This window comes from Nerophis lumbriciformis, linkage group LG13 (assembly GCF_033978685.3).
Source record: "Nerophis lumbriciformis linkage group LG13, RoL_Nlum_v2.1, whole genome shotgun sequence".
Classification (NCBI taxonomy): Eukaryota; Metazoa; Chordata; class Actinopteri; order Syngnathiformes; family Syngnathidae; genus Nerophis; species Nerophis lumbriciformis.
The window spans coordinates 18,787,921-18,807,142 of record NC_084560.2 but is presented as its reverse complement, the minus strand read 5'-3'; the positions used below and the strand labels follow the sequence as shown (position 1 = coordinate 18,807,142).

Below are 19,222 nucleotides of genomic sequence, written 5' to 3'. Positions count from 1 at the left end.
AGGTAGGTTGTTGTATATGGAAAAAAAACACAATACTTGGTTTGACAAAAGCTCACTTTTAAAAAAATAAAATAAAAAAATAAATATTGACTGTTGTTACCCCCCAAAAATGTTTTTAGAAAATAAATAAATATTGTTTATTGCCCCTTTTAAAAGCCCCTTTAAGTGGGCCACCTAAGAAAAATACATGCAGGGAAAATTCATTTGTATTGTACAGCACTTTACATTTGAAACTAGAGATGTCCGATAATATCGGCCTGCCGATATTATCGGCCGATAAATGCATTAAAATGTAATATCGGAAATTATCGGTATCGTTTTTTTAATTATCGGTATCGTTTTTTATTTTTTGCTTTGTTTTTTTCATTTTATTTTTTTTATTAAATCAACATAAAAAACACAAGATACACTTACAATTAGTGCACCAACCCAAAAAACCTTCCTCCCCCATTTACACTCATTCACACTCATTCACACAAAAGGGTTGTTTCTTTCTGTTATTAATATTCTGGTTCGTACATTATATATCAATATATATCAATACAGTCTGCAAGGGATACAGTCCGTAAGCACACATGATTGTGCGTGCTGCTGGTCCACCAATAGTACTAACCTTTAACAGTTAATTTTACTCATTGTCATTAATTACTAGTTTCTATGCAACTGTTTTTATATTGTTTTACTTTTTTTTTTTTATTCAAGAAAATGTTTTTAATTTATTTATCTTATCTTATTTTATAAATTTTTTTTAAAAAAGTACCTTATCTTCACCATACCTAGTTGTCCAAATTAGGCATAATAATGTGTTAATTCCACGACTGTATATATCGGTTGATATCGGTATCGGTAATTAGAGAGTTGGACAATATCGGAATATCGGATATTGGCAAAAAGCCATTATCAGACATCCCTATTTGAAACAAATCTCAGAGTAATGGTGTTGTTTACTTTTTGCTCCATTACATGTCAGCAAAATACAATTATTAACTTACTTGTATTCATCTGTGTTCACCAAGTTGAAGGGGAGGAGATTTTTCACCATCATTCTCGTTAGCTTGCGAGTAATGATGTTACTCTCCTCCTCACTCATCTTGCTGCGCTCTGCGTTATACCTCACCATGGTAAATGGGTTAACGCTCTGTGCTACAGAACAAACACTGCCCTGGTCACTCTGGCTGTCATCATTTGAAATATGATAACGTTAATATTGTCTTAATTCACATCTTGCAAGCACTAGTTTTCTAGACAGACATGCAAACTCTGGAGTGGTGTAGGCTACAAGATATCAGACACATACAAAAAGGCTAGTGTTAACGTTACCGTTAGCCACTGACTATGCTTAGGTAACGTTAGTCTAACTAACATTACTGCAGTCCTGGTTGACATAAGAGGTAACGTTATTTTAGCCTAAAGGCTACAAGTGAGCAGATATGGAAATTAACCGGCAACAGTTAACGTTAGTTACTCACCGGCACTATCACTGGGACTGCAGGTTGAAGCAGAGGAAGAAGGGCGTGCTTCGTCATCTCTGTCACTGCTTCTCCACGACACGTTTCTCTAACCTTCAGGTTATGTACGGCCTGAACATGTTTCAACATTTTTGTTGTACTGCTCCCCTTACAGGAAAGCGAAGCCTGGCAATAATTGCAGATAGCCGTTTCCTCGTCGTATTTCTTAGTAAAGTGAAACCATGCCTTGGAGCGTTTTTTTCCGGTCCATTGTTGTTGCTTCTGTATCTGCCGCCGAATGACTGAGCTACGTCATTTCCTGTGACGTGACACAGGACATTTCCTGTGACACGGGATTCGTTCCCAGGGATTCGAATAAAGAACCAAATATTTTTCTTTACTATAGTGGCTTCGATAACGGGAACCATTTCTCAAAAAGGGATTCGAATCCGTGGAATCGGTTATTTTCTTATCGAACAATCGGGAGAACCGGTTTTCGAACACCATCCCTATTCATGTGTTCATACAGCTCATACAGGTGTATTGACATTCATCTTGGAGGTTACCTTTATCTTGCCATTTGGTTTCCCGCTTGTAGGAACATTTGACTGAATATTGTCATACATTTGATGACACTTTGCTGTTTGTTTAAAGGGGAACATTATCACAATTTCAGAATGGTTAAAACCATTAAAAATCAGTTCCCAGTGGCTTATTATATTTTTCGAAGTTTTTTTCAAAATTTTACCCATCACGCAATATCCCTAAAAAAAGCTTCAAAGTGCCTGATTTTAACCATCGTTATAAACACCCGTCCATTTTCCTGTGACGTCACATAGTGAAGCCAACACAAACAAACATGGCGGAAAGAACAGCAAGCTATAGCTACATTAGCTCGGATTCAGACTCGGATTTCAGCGGCTTAAGCGATTCAACAGATTACGAATGTATTGAAACGGATGGTTGTAGTGTGGAGGCAGGTAGCGAAAACGAAATTGAAGAAGAAACTGAAGCTATTGAGCCATATCGGTTTGAACCGTATGCAAGCGAAACCGACGAAAACGACACGACAGCCAGTGACACGGGAGAAAGCGAGGACGAATTCGGCGATCGCCTTCTAACCAAGGATTGGTATGTGTTTGTTTGGCATTAAAGGAAACTAACAACTATGAACTAGGTTTACAGCATATTAAATACATTTGGCAACAACATGCACTTTGAGAGTGCAGACAGCCCAATTTTCATCAATTAATATATTCTGTAGACATACCCTCATCCGCTCTCTTTTCCTGAAAGCTGATCTGTCCAGTTTTGGAGTTGATGTCAGCAGGCCAGGGAAGCTAGGGCCGATATTCTTCTCTTGATCATCTTCGGTGGCATAAGGGACGGTGTGAGACAAGACATCCAGGGGGTTTAGCTCGCTCATCTGCGGGAACAAACTGCCGCCATTGCTTGCCGTGCTACCGAGGTCCTTTGTCCCTGAATTGCTCACACACTCCGGCAGATTCAATGGGGGTCTGGCGGCAGATTTCTTTGACTTTATCGTTGGAAATGCATCTGCTTTGAGTGCCGCAGGATATCCACACATTCTTGCCATCTCTGTCGTAGCATAGCTTTCGTCGGTAAAGTGTGCGGAACAAACGTCCAATTTCTTGCCACTTTCGCATCTTTGGGCCACTGGTGCAACTTGAATCCGTCCCTGTTCGTGTTGTTACACCCTCCGACAACACACCGACGAGGCATGATGTCTCCAAGATACGGAAAACAGTCGAAAAAACGGAAAATAACAGAGCTGATTTGACTCGGTGTTTGAGAAAATGGCGGATTGCTTCCCGATGTGACGTCACGTTGTGACGACATCGCTCCGAGAGCGAATATTAGAAAGGCGTTTAATTCGCCAAAATTCACCCATTTATAGTACGGAAATCGGTTAAAAAAATATATGGTCTTTTTTTTGCAACATCAAGGTATATATTGACGCTCACATAGATCTGGTGATAATGTTCCCCTTTAAATATATACTCTGATGCTGGATGACTTTAAGAGCCTCATATGAGACTAACAACCCGTTCTCAGTAGGTCATCTCCTTTGAACACAATTTCCCTCATGTGGGCCCCCGGTGGTCATTGACCCCTCACTCTCTCACTAGACAAATAACACCGGTTGCTGTAGTAAAAATACATGCGACTGAGCGTTGTTAGAATCCCAGACATTCAAAATAGTCTGTCGAATGAGACTTGTTTTAAATGTCAGATGTGCTCAAGAATTTGAGTCCTGTTGTTGCTGTGTTGCTTTGTATTTTCTGGGGAACTACCGAACATTTCTGCTCTGGTTCGGTGACTCACATCAGGCTGCTTAAAGATGAAAGTGAAAGATCAACTCGTAACAAATCGTTATCTTTCATCTGGGATTTCCCATAAAGGAAGGTTTAAGAGAATCCTGTGTGTTTATTGGAATTCACCAAAGGATCCCCAAGTACCAGGTGGATAAACGCACAATTATTCACGTAAACTAATCAGTTAAAAGCCGCTGTCTCTGCTAGTTCTCTTTTCCCACACATCGGGCTGTTGGTTTAATTAGGCATAATCCCAGCAACCCTCTGTGTGTGTGTTAGTTATGTTGGTTTGTGCACTGAGCAGTGTGTGGATCTGACCTGCCGCAGGAGTTGGTCTCTAATGACTTCTTGCCAGGCAGATGCATAGTTTGCATTCTTTCACCTGACACTGTGGTCAATGAAATGAAAGAAAAAAGAAGGAAGAACAAACCGGCAAAGGGGCAGAGCACTGTTGCACTGATGTAAGTCACATCTTAAAACATAAGTTACTCACACTGACATATAAAATACAGTAACCAGAAAAGCTCCCGGAGAGCGCTAACCTCCAGATAATAAAAAAGTCCTGAACCCAGACTTTGAACCAAAATGTAATCACTTGTTTATGGAAGTTTTATCTATTTAGTGCCTGTAATCCAATACGCGTGCATGTGTACTAATTTGGATTTGTGACTGGACTCTCACATTATTAACCGTATCCACTCAGCATCCATTGCACCGGTCACCCAGAGGGGGTCCCCACATTTGCGGCCCCTTCCAAGATTTCTTGTTGTTCCCATTGGGTTGAGTTTTTCTTGCCCTGATGTGGGATCTGAGCCGAGGATGTCGTTGTGGCTTATGCAGCCCTTTGAGACACTCATGATTTAGGGTAGGGCTGGGCGATATGGCCTTTTATTAAAATCGCATTATTTTTAGGCCATGTCACGGTACACGATATATATATCTTGATATTTTGCCTTAGCCTTGAATGAACACTTGATGCATATAATCACAGCAGTATGATGATTCTTTGTGTCTACATTAAAACATTCTTGTTCATACTGCATTAATATATGCTCATTTTAAACTTTCATGCAGAGAGGGAAATCACAACTAAGTAAATTTACCAAAACTGTATTTATTAAACAGTTGTTAAGCAGTGGCACAAACATTCATGTCATTTCAAAACAGAAAGCGCAAGATTGTCAGAGACATTTTAAAACAAGCTATTAGTGCACTTTTGTGCATGATGTCACTAAGATGACATATCAAAACAACACTAACTTAAAGTGCACTTTTTGTACAGAACATGACAATAGTTTAAAACAAATACAGTGCACTTTTGTGCATGATGTCGCACAAGATATTTCAATAAGTGTCAAATAAAAATGAGCTGCATAATAGGAAATCAAATAGTGTATGTCCTTCGCTATGTGGTAGGTTCCTGCAGACGTTATCTCCTTGTGTTGTTGACTATTTGTTTCATACGGTGTTGATGTGGAAATGGTTGCGTCGGCATTTTGTGGGTGTGGCATCGAACGGAGATGTTGACATGCAGAGTTTCAAGCACTCCTTATTGTCTAGCGGGTGACTTTCAAATGATGCTACAAATTAGCAGTAATGCTACTTTTTTAAGCAACGCTTTTGCCGCACACTTGACATATTACGGTTGTCTGTTCGACATCTTCCCGCTTGAAGCCAAACCACCGCTAGACGATGGACCCCCTGCTGTTTTTCTTGGGAATTAATTCTTCTTCCTTCATTTGCAATCGCACAGCACCGCTAGCACCACAGCTAACTTTACCTATGCTGCTACATCTCTGCTACATGAGAGCGTATGACGTTGCACGTGCGACAGTATGTGACGTATGCAAGAAGGTGCGCTTGTTTTATGTCTCTGTGAGAAGGAGAGACAAGAAAGAGTGGGAAACGGCTGTAGTGTAATGACCGCAGCTAAAAGCAACTGTGTGAGAACGTATACTCGAATATCACGATATAGTCATTTTCTATATCTTGGAGATTGCAACGTTTTCATTCCAATTACAATGTTAAAATACACAAAAAATACAAGTTTATTGCATTTGAAAAGATATACATGCATTATTATTATGTTTTATCATTACACCAATGGTTAATTTGGTATTATAGAAATACCAAATTAACCAAGCCCGTACACTAGGCTTGGTGGGAATTGGTTTTGTGTTGTGTTTTTAGAGTAAACTTGCTATATACATACATACACTCATGCATATAATCAAGTTTCATCAAACATAAATTAACGTTGTTACTCTAGGGCAGGGGTCGGCAACCCGCAGCTCCGGAGCCGCATGCGGCTCTTTGATCACTCTGATGCGGCTCAGCTGCATACCAAACCCCACCCCCAACCCCGCCCACCTCAACAGACGCACGGAAGGGGTGGGGGGGTTTGGTGGTAGCGGGGGTGTATAATGTTGCCCGGAAGAGTTAGGGATGCTTGGGATCCTGGGTATTTGTTGTGTTGTGTTTATGTTGTGTTACGGTGCGGATGTACTCCCAAAATGTGTTTGTCATCCTTGTTTGGTGTGGGTTCACAGTGTGGCGCATATTAGTATGAGTGTTAAAGTTGTTTAAACGGGCACCCTCAGTGTGACCTGTATGGCTGTTGAACAAGTATGCCTTGCAGTCACTTATGTGTGTCTGCAGAAGCCGCATACAACATGTGACTGGGCTGGCAAGCTGTTTGTACAGGTTGTAGAGGGCGCTAAAGGCAGTGCCATCATACCACGCCCTAATTATTGTTGTTAGGGTGAAAATCAGTAGACATTCGAGAGAATAGTTGCTCTGAAATTCGGGAGTCTCCCGGAAAAATTGGGAGGGTTGGCAAGTGTGATGCAGTCAAGCGGCATTCAAATAAAACTCGCGGGCCGCACTAACATTACATTTTCATATTAAGATGCGGGCCGCGTGTCTGAGACCCCTGGTTTATACATAGCACAAAGCAAAAAAAAAACTTTGTATGCAGTGTTATTTCATTTTAAATTTCAAAAGAATTTTGTGGCTCCCATTGTTTTCTTTATTTTGTGAAACGGGTCAAAATGGCTCTTTGAGTGGTAAAGGTTGCCGACCCCTGCCCTAGGGTAAACCGGATGACACACTGATAAAGCTTAACCTATTGGATCTATAACAATCTACAAGGTTAATATAGGTTGCTTCTCTTTCTTCCCCTCCATTTTTCTGCATTCTGTTGTATCTTTAGTTATTGTTACGTATATGTATTGTTGCATTTGAACAACTGTATTGTTGATAATAGAGGTAAATTATTGGTATTATTCATTATCAATAGCGCTATTTCTATTGGTATTTCTATTGCTCCATTTGTAGTGTAATAATGTTCATTGTCATTTCTGTATTATTATTTATTTCGCTAACTGCTTCTTTGCTATCACTTTTACCATCATATTTGTACATATCCTATTTGCTGATGTTGCTCTATTGTTGTTGTTATTGTTGTGTTTGCTGTTGTTGTTTTTGTCTCTCTGTCTTATCCCCCTCTTGTCCCGACAATTTCCCCCTCTGTCTTCCTTTTTTTCTCTTTCTATCCCCGGCTGCACCAAATAATAATATAAATCCATTTAATAAAGTCAAATACAAATAAGGCAACAAGAGAAGTATCCTACACTTCTCTTTTGTAAAGTAAATCTGAACAGCCGATATGGGCATCTACATCAACTATATGATTTGCCTGAGAAGCTGGACAGGACAAAAAAAAAACAAGATATCATCACGCAAAATGTGTTATCGGCCCAGGCCTAGTAAAGCTAAACTTCATCATAGGAGGTGTTTCTAATATATTTTCCCTTTTGTTTAGCTAAATAACCAAAAGTGCACCCATATTTGCTCATTATTGTCTTTTTAAATCTTTTTAATACGAAGGTCCTGAGTAGTCTAGGGTTCAATCCCGGGCTCGGGATCTTTCTGTGTGGAGTTTGCATGTTCTCCCCGTGACTGCGTGGGTTCCCTCCGGGTACTCCGGCTTCCTCCCACTTCCAAAGACATGCACCTGGGGATAAGTTGATTGGCAACACTAAATTGGCCCTAGCGTGTGAATGTGAGTGTGAATGTTGTCTGTCTATCTGTGTTGGCCCTGTGATGAGGTGGCGACTTGTCCAGGGTGTACACCGCCTTCCGCCCGATTGTAGCTGAGATAGGCTCCAGCGCCCCCCGCGACCCCAAAGGGAATAAGCGGTAGAAAATGGATGGATGGAATTTGTCATCACAATATTGCCAATTTTTTTGGCATAAATCATGGTCCCAATCACATTGCATCTTATAGAAAGTCTCTTTTGCGTGAAATCTATCAAAATGAGGGTGGACCCAAAAAGGAGGGCTTTTTCAAATTGAGTGTGTCTGTTTTAAAAGTGCTCCCCCTTTGGTCAACATATGAAATAACAAGTGTGTGTAAGAAATTGAAATGCGCTCCCTCTGGCCAAAATTAAATTAAAAAAAAAAAAAAATATATATATATATATATATGTATATACAGACATACTGTAATAACTTGAAGTAAATAATGAAGATTAAAAACCAATTACAATTAACTTTTTCTCACAATGTGTCAACTTTTTTCTTATAAAATTGGTAACAATTTCTCATATTCTTTCTGTTACTGTAATATTGCAATATTTTCTCGTAAAATTACTTTTTTAAGTAGAATTATTACTTTTTAATGCAAAATGGTGACATTTGTCATCTAAAATTCTGACTGTCATCACAATATTGCCAATTCTTTTGTTGTTCTTGTAAAGTAGTGACATTTTTGGAGTAAAATTATGACTTTTGTCATAGTTTTGCCAAGTGAAATTCCTATTATTATAATATTGCCAAAATGTTTAAGTTTTCTTACATAATTGTGACTTTTGTCGAGTAAAATGCTGACTCTTTTCATAAAATTGCCAAAATGTTAAGCTTTTCTTGTAAAATTGCGACAGTTATTGAGTAAGATTCCAACTTTTATTATAACATTGCACAAATGTTCGGTTTTTCTTTTATTGTTATTTGTTTGTTTTATTGAACTTGGAGATTGCAACGTTTTCATTCCAATTACAATGTCAAAATACACGAAAAATACAAGTTTATTGCATTTGAAAGGATATACATGCATTATTATTATGTTTTATCATTTCATCAATGGTTAATTTGGTATTATAAAAATAATGGCTGTAAAATCGTTTATCGGCATTAATTTGTAGGTCAATATATCATCACGCAAAATGTGTTATCAGCCCAGGCCTAGTAAAGCTAAACTTCATCATAGGAGGTGTTTCTAACATATTTTCCCTTTTGTTTAGCTAAATAACCAAAAGTGCACCCATATTCGCTCATTGTTGTCTTTTTAAAGGCATAGTTATTGGTTGTGACTTGTCTTTCTAATGAAGCGTTTGCTGAGGATCAGGTTTAATGTGTATGGTTTTCTTCACCACTGTTGCTTTTCCATAAAGTCTTAATGGACTCACAGACCGCAATCACACATGATTATGAAGTCTTCATCCAGTTGTGGCCTTCCCAATTTGTGTTAGTTTTTCCTGTCAAAGCCAGTGCATCCCAGCCAGACTCTGCTCCCTTCAAGGGTTTGTTTATGTTTGCTACGAGTCTATTCGTCAGGGATTGGGTTGTGGTCTTTCCTAGAATGTCTACATGATAACGCCTTTATGTTGCTCATGCAGAAAAGCCGTGCACCTCCTCTTACTCACACATGTCACTGATGTTAAGTTGACAAAGTGACGCTACACAGTGTCGCACTTCACATTGTGTGCCTTAAAATAGGCTTCTCTCTGTCTCTGGCAAATCTTGCACAGTGGTAACCTCAAAAGCCGAACGCCTCAGAAGGTTTACAATTCGGAATGAACAAAAAAGGGAAATGTGCAATACGTGACTTAAGTTGCATGAATCTTTCAAAGTTAAACTCATGTCACACATGACGTCACATGATCACTATCAAACCGGAAAGGGAGCTTGGCACAATATGGCTTTAAGCAAGGCAAACGTACGTCCAAACTAGGGTTGTACGCATACTTGCCAACCCTCCCGGATTTTTCGGGAGACTCCCGAAATTCAGCGCCTCTCCCGAAAACCTCCCGGAAGAAATTTTCTCCCGAAAATCTCCCGGAATTCAGCCGGAGCTGGAAGCCACGCCCCCTCCAGCTCCATGCGGACCTGAGTCCAGTGTGCGCACACAAGAAGCCGAAGCAGAAGAACGAGACGGTAGTCGAAGAGCACAGGGGAGACACTTCTCCAGGGCCGATGTATGCTCGGGGCAACACCCTTCACCCGGCAGTGGGTCTCCACAGCGGACGACTTTAGAGTGAATGATGAGTCCAGCGATTAGTTGCAAATATTGCTTTATTGATTGCTTGCACACAGCCAATCCAACACAAAACCAACTAGTCCCTCCCCGCACTCACGCTACCGCTCCCTCTCTTCTCTCGCCCACACACTCACTGACGTCACTCACCCCACATGCTGTCACCTATTAAAGGGCCACACACACACATACTCTACTCTCATAACACACAGTACAGTTAGTAGAACATGTGTTTTCATTACTGTGTATTTGATAGGTGCCATTGCCCCGGAATTGTATTGCATTGTACTTTCAAGTACAACAATGAGTAGATGAGTGTTATGTGTGTGTATATGTGTAAATAAATGAACACTGAAATTCAAGTATTTCTTTTATTTATATATATAATAAAATAAATATATATATATATATATATATATATATATATATATATATATATATATAGCTAGAATTCACTGAAAGTCAAGTATTTCATATATATATATATATATATATATATATATATTAGGGATGTCCCGATCCGATATTTGGATCGGATCGGCTGCCGATATTTGCCAAAAATTGCGTATCGGCAAGGCATGGGAAAATGCCGATCCAGATCCAGTTTAAAAAAAAAACTCCGGTCTGTGTTTTCCAACGCACCGATTTAAACAATACATTCCACTTTTCTGCTGCTCCGTAATTTCCGTTCCGCATTTTCCAGCACACCTTCAACACATCCACATGTCTGTGAATTCTCACGCAGTTGCTTTTAGCTGCTGGCATTACACGACAGGCTCTTCTCACTCTTTCCTGTGTCTCCCTCTCACAGACAGCAGCGCACCTTCTTACACACGTCACATACTGTCACGACACACGTCACATACTGTCACGTCATACGTCACATACGTATACGTCCTCCCCGTGCAGAGAGGTAGCAGCATGGCTAACGTTAGCTGTGATGCTAGCGCAGCCGTGCGAGCAACGCTCCCTCTAAGGTGCTCGCCTGTGCAATTGCGCACTGTTTAAGCGTCCTCTGCGCATAGCAAATCTATGCCACGCACAAAATCTAATAAAAAAATAAGCGCATAACAATTTTCAACACACCGACACGACAGAGAAAACAGTTTTCGTCATCATTGTTCAAATATTGTGACGTCTGTCGACGCTTATCTCCGTTCGGTGCCACACGCCCACACCATCAAAATGCTGAGGTAAAAATTTCCACATCAACACCGTATGAAAAAATTAGTGACTTTTTTAGTTGTGATTTCTTTCTCTGCATGAAAGTTTAAAAGTAGCATATATTAATGCAGTATGAAGAAGAATGTTTTAATGTAGACATGCAAGCCTTGAAAGAACATTTTGAAAATCAAGACTACATTTCCTGCAAATGGGTGCATTTCTACCCTATATTTTAACTTTAGATTTATTCTCATATCAAACTCTTTTGGCTGTCTTTTTGACACTTACATCCGGCGCCCCCATCCACACCCTTGATTATAAATAATGTAAATAATTCAATGTGATTATCTTGTGTGATGACTGTATTATGATGATAGTATATATCTGATAGTATATATCTGTATCATGAATCAATTTAAGTGGACCCCGACTTAAACAAGTTGAAAAACTTATTGGGGTGTTACCATTTAGTGGTCAATTGTACGGAATATGTACTTCACTGTGCAACCTACTAATAAAAGTCTCAATCAATCAATCAAAACACATAGAATCATCATACTGCTGTGATTATATGCATCAAGTGTTCATTCAAGGCTAAGGCAAAATATCGAGATATATATTGTGTATCGCAATATGGCCTTAAAATATCGCAATATTAAAAAAAGGCCATATCGCCCAGCCCTTGTTTCAATGATGCCATTTCTGTTTGTCATGTATAATTTTGTCTATTTTGTGTTTATCCTTGAATAAACAGGTCAGTTTCTTGTTACCAACCATTGTGTATTATTCAAACTCCCCTAATTCAGCTGGCTAGTTGTTATCAAGAGTACTAAAACCCTTTTCAACATGATTCTGACAACTAAGTAGGCTAAATAACTTTAAACTTTAATACATGCTCGGATAGGCCAGTATCGGTCAGTATCGGTATCGGATCGGAAGTGCAAAAACCTGGATCGGGACATCCCTAATATATATATATATATATATATATGAAATACTCGAGTTGGTGAATTCTAGCTGTAAATATACTCCTACCCTCTTAACCACGCCCCCCACCTCCCGAAATTGGAGGTCTCAAGGTTGGCAAGTATGGTTGTACGGTATACCGGTATTAGTATAGTACCGCGATACTGATGAATCATATTCAGTACTACCCTGCAAAAAATGTTCTATAGAATTTCTAAAGAATATCTCTATAGAATTTCTAATGAACTTTAGGACCAAAGTTCTATAGAATTTCTAAAGAATATCTCTATAGAATTTCTAATGAACTTTAGGACCGAAGTTCTATAGAACAGGATTCTAAAGAATGGTTCTATAGAACATGGTTCTAAAGAATGGTTCTATAGAACAGGGTTCTAAAGAATGGTTCTATAGAACAGGGTTCTAAAGAATGGTTCTATAGAACAGGGTTCTAAAGAATGGTTCTATAGATCTCCTCTAAAGAATAGTGCTATAGAAGAAAGTTCTAAAGAGTAGTTCTATAGAACAGGCTCCTATGGAATGGCTTTCTGTGGAATACGGTTCAGAATGATGTAGAAATGATTGGGCAGGCATTCTACAAAATCTGTGGTCTAACACTGGCAATGGAGAAAGACAAATATTGCAGTTGAATGAATGTTGACTTGTATTTATTATATACATGTAACTCAAATCTTGACGTAATAAATAAATGTCAGCAGCATAAATCAACATGATCACCGCGCTTCCCCGACTGTTAGAGACGGCTAGACGTCCAGCAGAATTTGTTTCTGAGGCCTTCTTTTTTTCCCATTTTCTGCGCAATGTTCAGTTTCACTCCAATGATTTTCTTTATCACATTTGCTTCACTTGAGGGATGGAGCTTCTTCACAAAATCTGAAAGATCAATAAAATATACCAGAATTAGTGTCTGCAGACACCAAGACACTAGCTGTCATGCAATGAGTTACACTATGGCATTTTTCAGCTCGATAAAGAGAGTGATGTCTATCATTTAATCAATGCAATGGATAGTCAACACACTGCATACATTGCATATCACGCTATCTATGCTGTAAGGCACTTGCACTGCTTGACGCACACAAAATCATATGTGGTGCAATCATGCCAGGCTTTACGAACTGCAACAAATCTGTATCAAATTCTGACAGTGCATGTACACTATTCATTAGCTATATAGAAAATCCATTCAGTGTGTGAAATATTTTTCAAATTATTTTCAGGATTTCACTTTCTTGTGAATCTTGTTGTGTACTTGATGGGTGTCCCCAATGGCGTTCGAACAATCACGAAAGTGCATTAATAGAATTCTAATAAAAATATTTAACTTCAATCTGATTGAAACCATATCCACATCGGGAAGGGGATCTGACACATTCCCTATCTAAAAGTCGTTCACTTCTCAACTTGCAGCAGAACTCACGGAAATTCCCGACGCTAGTTGTTAAATAGTAAGGCGGAGAATGCCGATATAAGATATCAAACGAGAAAAAGGTGTAGATATCCGTGCGCTGCGGTTTTTGCTTTGTCACTTGATGTTGGTTTCCGACGAGATCAAAGCTAATGTGACCACCCATGCCTATAAATCTGTCAAAACGAACATCTCGCAGTCAATTCATGGACCAAGCAGACTGGAAGCTATGGATATCTATACTTCATGCCAAACGATCACGGAACGACTTGGAGATAGGAAAAGGGTCAGATCCACTTCCCTGATGTGGATATGGTTTTAATCAGATTGATTTAACTTATACTCACCAATAATAGCAGACACTTTCTTGTCATCCAGTTTTGGTTTCTCATGCTTATCCTTAAAAGCATTGGATTTTTTTCCTGTCAAGCTGCTGTTGGCCAGCTCCTCTCTGGCAGAGCGACAGCAGGACGTCGAGCTGATAGTATTGTTGCCTGACGTGATAAGTCGTCCATCTTCATTAGCAGGCCAGGAAGTCCTTTAATAGAAAAAAGTACATTGTGATGCAGACACAATAAAAAAAAAAATACATTAATAACATGAAGCTGGCGATATCCAAACCGCTCGGCTCTAACCCCAGCTATCATAATGTAAGGGTATTTTGATAGGAATCTTGTTCAAGTCAAGGGAAACATGGTAAGGAAGCAATCAAAGATGAAAAATATATATAACCATATATATTAATTCATCCTGACCACGCGAAGATTTAATATTTGTCGGTCAAGTATTAATCAGATATCCAGCTGAGACAAAATATCAAGAAGGAAGGGACGTAACTCTTGCTAATATAAGAGAAACACACAAAAACGGACGGACAGACAGACAAACAAACAAGTACCATATGTCCTCCCCTTATTTAGAGGGGAGGACATCACAACTTAGGATGTTGTATATGCAACAGTTCTGAAATTATTCCAAATCATAAATGGATTTTTATTGGAAAAAAGGGGCATAACTCTGGAAAATATTGTCCGAGACGACTCATTTTCGATAGGCTTCTTGTTACACTAAGATAAATAGATGTAACAAGTTTGGTTTCCGTACATGAAACGATTCTGTAAATATTGTGGTGACGGATGGACAGCCGTACATGACGACAATACCCGTAGGCCAAAGTTAGATGAAAATACAGTAATAAGAAAGTTATTTCATACATCGACATGTAAGCATATTTTCCATCAACCTATGATAATTACAATAACATACTTCTAGAATAAGAAAACCTACCTTCAACAACCCTCAATGCATCTCAAAGGGATTTGTTTTCCTCTCTCAACTGGAGGACTTCCTTCTTCAGGGATTCCATTTCTGTACATGTATCTTTCGGTGAAGTTCTTCCCAGCTGAAAATGTCAAAATAGTAAATCAAATGAAATAATTTGTATTATGATTAATTTGGGCGCTCATATGTTTTCCGGAAGCAATTTGTCCTGGATACGGCCCTGACAGCACCATATAAGTTTTACATGTATAAGCAACCTTGTAGGCACATTAATTTGAATATGCTACATGTACATGTAGCAGTAAGCCATTCACACAGTAGGCACTGTTCATCAGGTATTTGTAGTGTTATTTTCATATAAGTAAAAGTATAAACTTGTGTTTTAAACCAGTTGCCAGGGATGCAATTTTTACGTCCTCGATTTCAAATGAATGCTAGGCACTTGTGATTGTTTGCCTCGAGAGGGTGCTTTGATTAACCAATAAAATCCTATTCTATTCATGTACTCACAGCAGCAAGTTGGGCCTTCAATTGTGCCCGAGCATCATATCCCACAGCTGTACGGCTTACTTTCCTCTTTTTCTTCTGAAAAATCAAGATTAACAAGAAAACGTGTTCAGTTCTTTTATATGCCATTGAAGTGAAGAAATATGTTTGCAGAAATGATAGATTTTCGAGTACATGCAGAAAGTCTGTCAACACCTCAATTTGTCTTGAATATTATTCTGTCTGAGTTGGTCGAATTGAATCAAAATATTCAATAACTTTAAAGCCTACAATGAAACATGATTTGATTAACTTTTATGATAAAGAAAAACTGACAAGGTACTTCAAAAGTATGGGATTGAATCCTACAAAACCTCACAGTTGAAACACCACTGAAATAGTGAGTGAGTGAATTAACGTTTAACGTCGCTTTCAACACTATTTCGGTCATATCGCGACAACACCACTGAAATAAAAGTACCTGCTGTCTGTCAGATAGAGTCTCCTCAACACTTTCATCCTTGCTCTCACTGTCTGATGACCAAGACTTTGGCTGTTTGTTTCTCTAGCCTCTGCCATATTCCAAATCACCAGTAAGGGGTACATCCTTGCCATCCTGAGCGGCTTTCAAATATGGCGTCAGTTCACGTGTGTCTTCTGTGTAAAAACAAATATGTGCCACATTAAGCTAAATTAAACTGTACAGTTAGTCATACATTTCAGCAGCAGATTGTTATCACTAAATTACTTTGGTATACCTACAGTTCTGATGATTCAGAAATTCACCTCAGCGAGAAACAAATTTCACCTTACTTTCCCTTATTTACAGGCTTACAGCCATATTAAAAAATTGTCAAGGTTAAGTCTGTACTATCATGACAATCACCTCAGCATTGCAGATTGAAACATTCAGTATACCAGGGCTGCACTGATGAGAAATTACTATCAATCATGGAAGAAAAAAAATTATATTAATTAAATTTAACTTTACATAAACAAAGTCGAAAGTTCAAGGTGTAAAATCAGAAGTACATTAAATATATCTATATTAAATATATCTATATTTATATGTACTTCTGGTAAAACGTATACTTTTTACTGAATTGAATTGAAAAGTTTTCAACTGTTTATTAATTACCACCAAATCTCAGAATTCTTGCCACGTATTTGGTTTGTGACTGCTTCCTTCCTCCTGCTTTGTTGAGTGGCCATGGAACTTGGACTTCTTCATCACTGTCCCAATTTTCTCCATTCATCTTCTCTCGAGAACCGCGTGGTTAATATACTATATTTCGTCTCGATGATCATCCTCCCCTTGCTTCCGTTTGGCGACCTGACTGGGGGCCAAACTCCTTCTCTGTGTGATCACACAAGCCTGACGTTACAAACAATGGAGGGATGATAATAATAATAATAATAATAATAATAATAAATGAGGCTAGTTTTGCTAGCTCACCATTTCCGCCCGTGCCTCGAAGCTGCTGTTTGGCTCAACGTTAGCCCGCTTGTGACGTCTCGCATCGCGCCTAGAAGACCCTAAACCTAAATGTGATGTTTAAGCCAACAAAGTTACCGTCAATGAACTCCGACGTGACTTGGGCAGCTTAGAAAGAGCGAGTGAAGTCAACATGGACGTTGTGGCCGCCATCACCAACTCAAACTGCCCGCGAAATCTGCTTTGCAACTACGGCAAGCGCGAAGGGGAAAAATAAATAATTTAAAAAAAAAGTTGATTTGAAACATATTCGCACTTATTAGTGTCGGATATGAGAAACATTGATACAACGCGATTATTACCAACTATACATGAATTTGGTTGTGATTGCAGCCTTAAAACAGTTTTGTTATTTTATAACAAAACGAGAGCAGTTCTATCTATCGTGTTTGGGGGGGGGGGGGGGGGGGGTTTGTAATGTTACGGCGGGAAAAGTAGTAAACTAAATATAACATTGAACCATGCTTTTGAAAATGTATACATTTAAATCCTGGCAAATACTGACTTTTAACAATATAAATTGTTACTTACATGAGTTCGGTAAAGTGTTTTCCTATTGGGCTCCGTGAAGAAACGTGTCTGGGCTTGTTCTTCCACAGCTGCATGCAGGTACGTGGGCGGGTCCTGACGTTTTTGGTCTGATTTAAACCTTTGAACTGAGTTTTGCTAAATCAATTTATGTTGGAAGTCCAATAAAATTAATTTTATCACATAAAAAAGTAAGTTACGAAAATATTCACACTTTTTACTTATAGATAACTCAAAAACTCTAAAAATAAAAATAAATTGATTTATTGGAATAAATATACTTTTAAAAATAAAGTCTGCCGAAGTTCTGGGTGTCCGCCTTGAAATGACACCTCACAATTTTAAATGATACAAAATTAACATTTTCATAATTGAGGGAGACATCCTGCATTGTTCAAAAAACAAGCTCAAGTCTGGTGAATCAACTTAATGAGATTAATCAATGCTATGGTGATAGCGCTGCTGCCATTTTATAGAATTTTATTCCATGGAACAATCTATAGAACTTTCAGCAGATAAAGGATAATGTCTATAGAATTTCTGTTAGACATTCTATAGAATGCCCAGTTCTATAGAACAATCTATAGACCTTTCAGCAGATAAAGTAATGTCTATAGAATTTCTGTTAGACATTCTATAGAATGCCCAGTTCTATAGAACAATCTATGGACTTTTCATCAGATAATGTAATGTCTATAGAATTTCTATAGGATATTCTATAGAATTCCCAGCTCTATAGAACAGTGAAAAGACCTTCCAGCACATGAAGCTGATGTCTATAGAATTTCTATAGAATTTTGAATACATATTCTATAGAATCTTCAGTTCTAAAGAAATTCCGACGAAATTCTATAGCGTTCTATATATTTCTATAGAGATTCTATAGAACATTTTTTGCAGGGTATACTGCCCCCGTCGTCGTCACGTTGTGTCATTGCTGGTTTACAAGCAGAGAAGCATGTTTGGCAGCGCACAATCATGGAGTACTTACAAGCAGACACAGTGTGTAGACAGAAAAGGGAAAACAGACGCATTTTGGCTTAAAAACTAATGATAAAGGTGAAGTTATAACACTGAAACGCCCTCAGGGAGATGTGCTTTAAGACATCGCTAGCTAGCTAGCGGCTAAAGTCCATCCCCAGTCTGCAGTGTTTTAGCTACTTCTAAATCACTAATCCTCGCCTCCATGGCGACAAATAAAGTACGTTTCTTACAAGTATCATTATCACTGCAGGACGAGGAATCGCTAAACATGCTTCACTACACACTGTAGCTTACCGGCGTCGCAATGTAAACAAACGCCATTGGTGGATCTACACCTAACATTCACTGTAATGATACCAAGTACAGGAATGTATCTAGTTGATACTACTATGATTACATCGATTATTTTTGGCATCACATCTTCTTTCGTTTAAAAAAAAAATATATATTATGTTTATAAAGTCAGGAAATATGTCCCTGGACACATGAGGACTTTGAATATGACCAATGTATGATCCTCTCACTACTTGGTATCAGATTGATCCCCAAATTTGTGGTATCATCCAAAACTAATGTTAAGTATCCAAACAAGAGAACAATAAGTGATTATTACATTTTAACAGAAGTGTAGATAGAACATGTTAAAAGAGAAAGTAAGTAGATATTAACAGTAAATGAACAAGTAGATTAATAATGAATTTTCTACCTTTTGACCTTAATAATGTTGACAAAATAATAGGGAGATAAATGACACAATATGTTACTGCATATGTCAGCAGACTAATTAGGAGC

General features: G+C 38.5%; 1 protein-coding gene and 1 long non-coding RNA gene across 3 annotated transcripts in view; one reads left to right on the top strand and one right to left on the bottom strand.

Moving 5' to 3' along the window:
* The window catches only part of LOC133613779 (dedicator of cytokinesis protein 9), a 307,269-nt gene that overhangs the window by 33,481 nt on the left and 254,566 nt on the right, over positions 1-19,222 (top strand). The window lies entirely within an intron of this gene.
* Positions 12,984-17,531, bottom strand: LOC133613231 (uncharacterized). Its single transcript, XR_009816429.2, has 8 exons — positions 17,450-17,531; positions 16,880-16,965; positions 16,562-16,780; positions 15,905-16,080; positions 15,448-15,522; positions 14,944-15,058; positions 14,004-14,194; positions 12,984-13,121 (listed from the first exon to the last, which is right to left on the bottom strand). It is a non-coding gene; the product is annotated as an uncharacterized lncRNA (long non-coding RNA).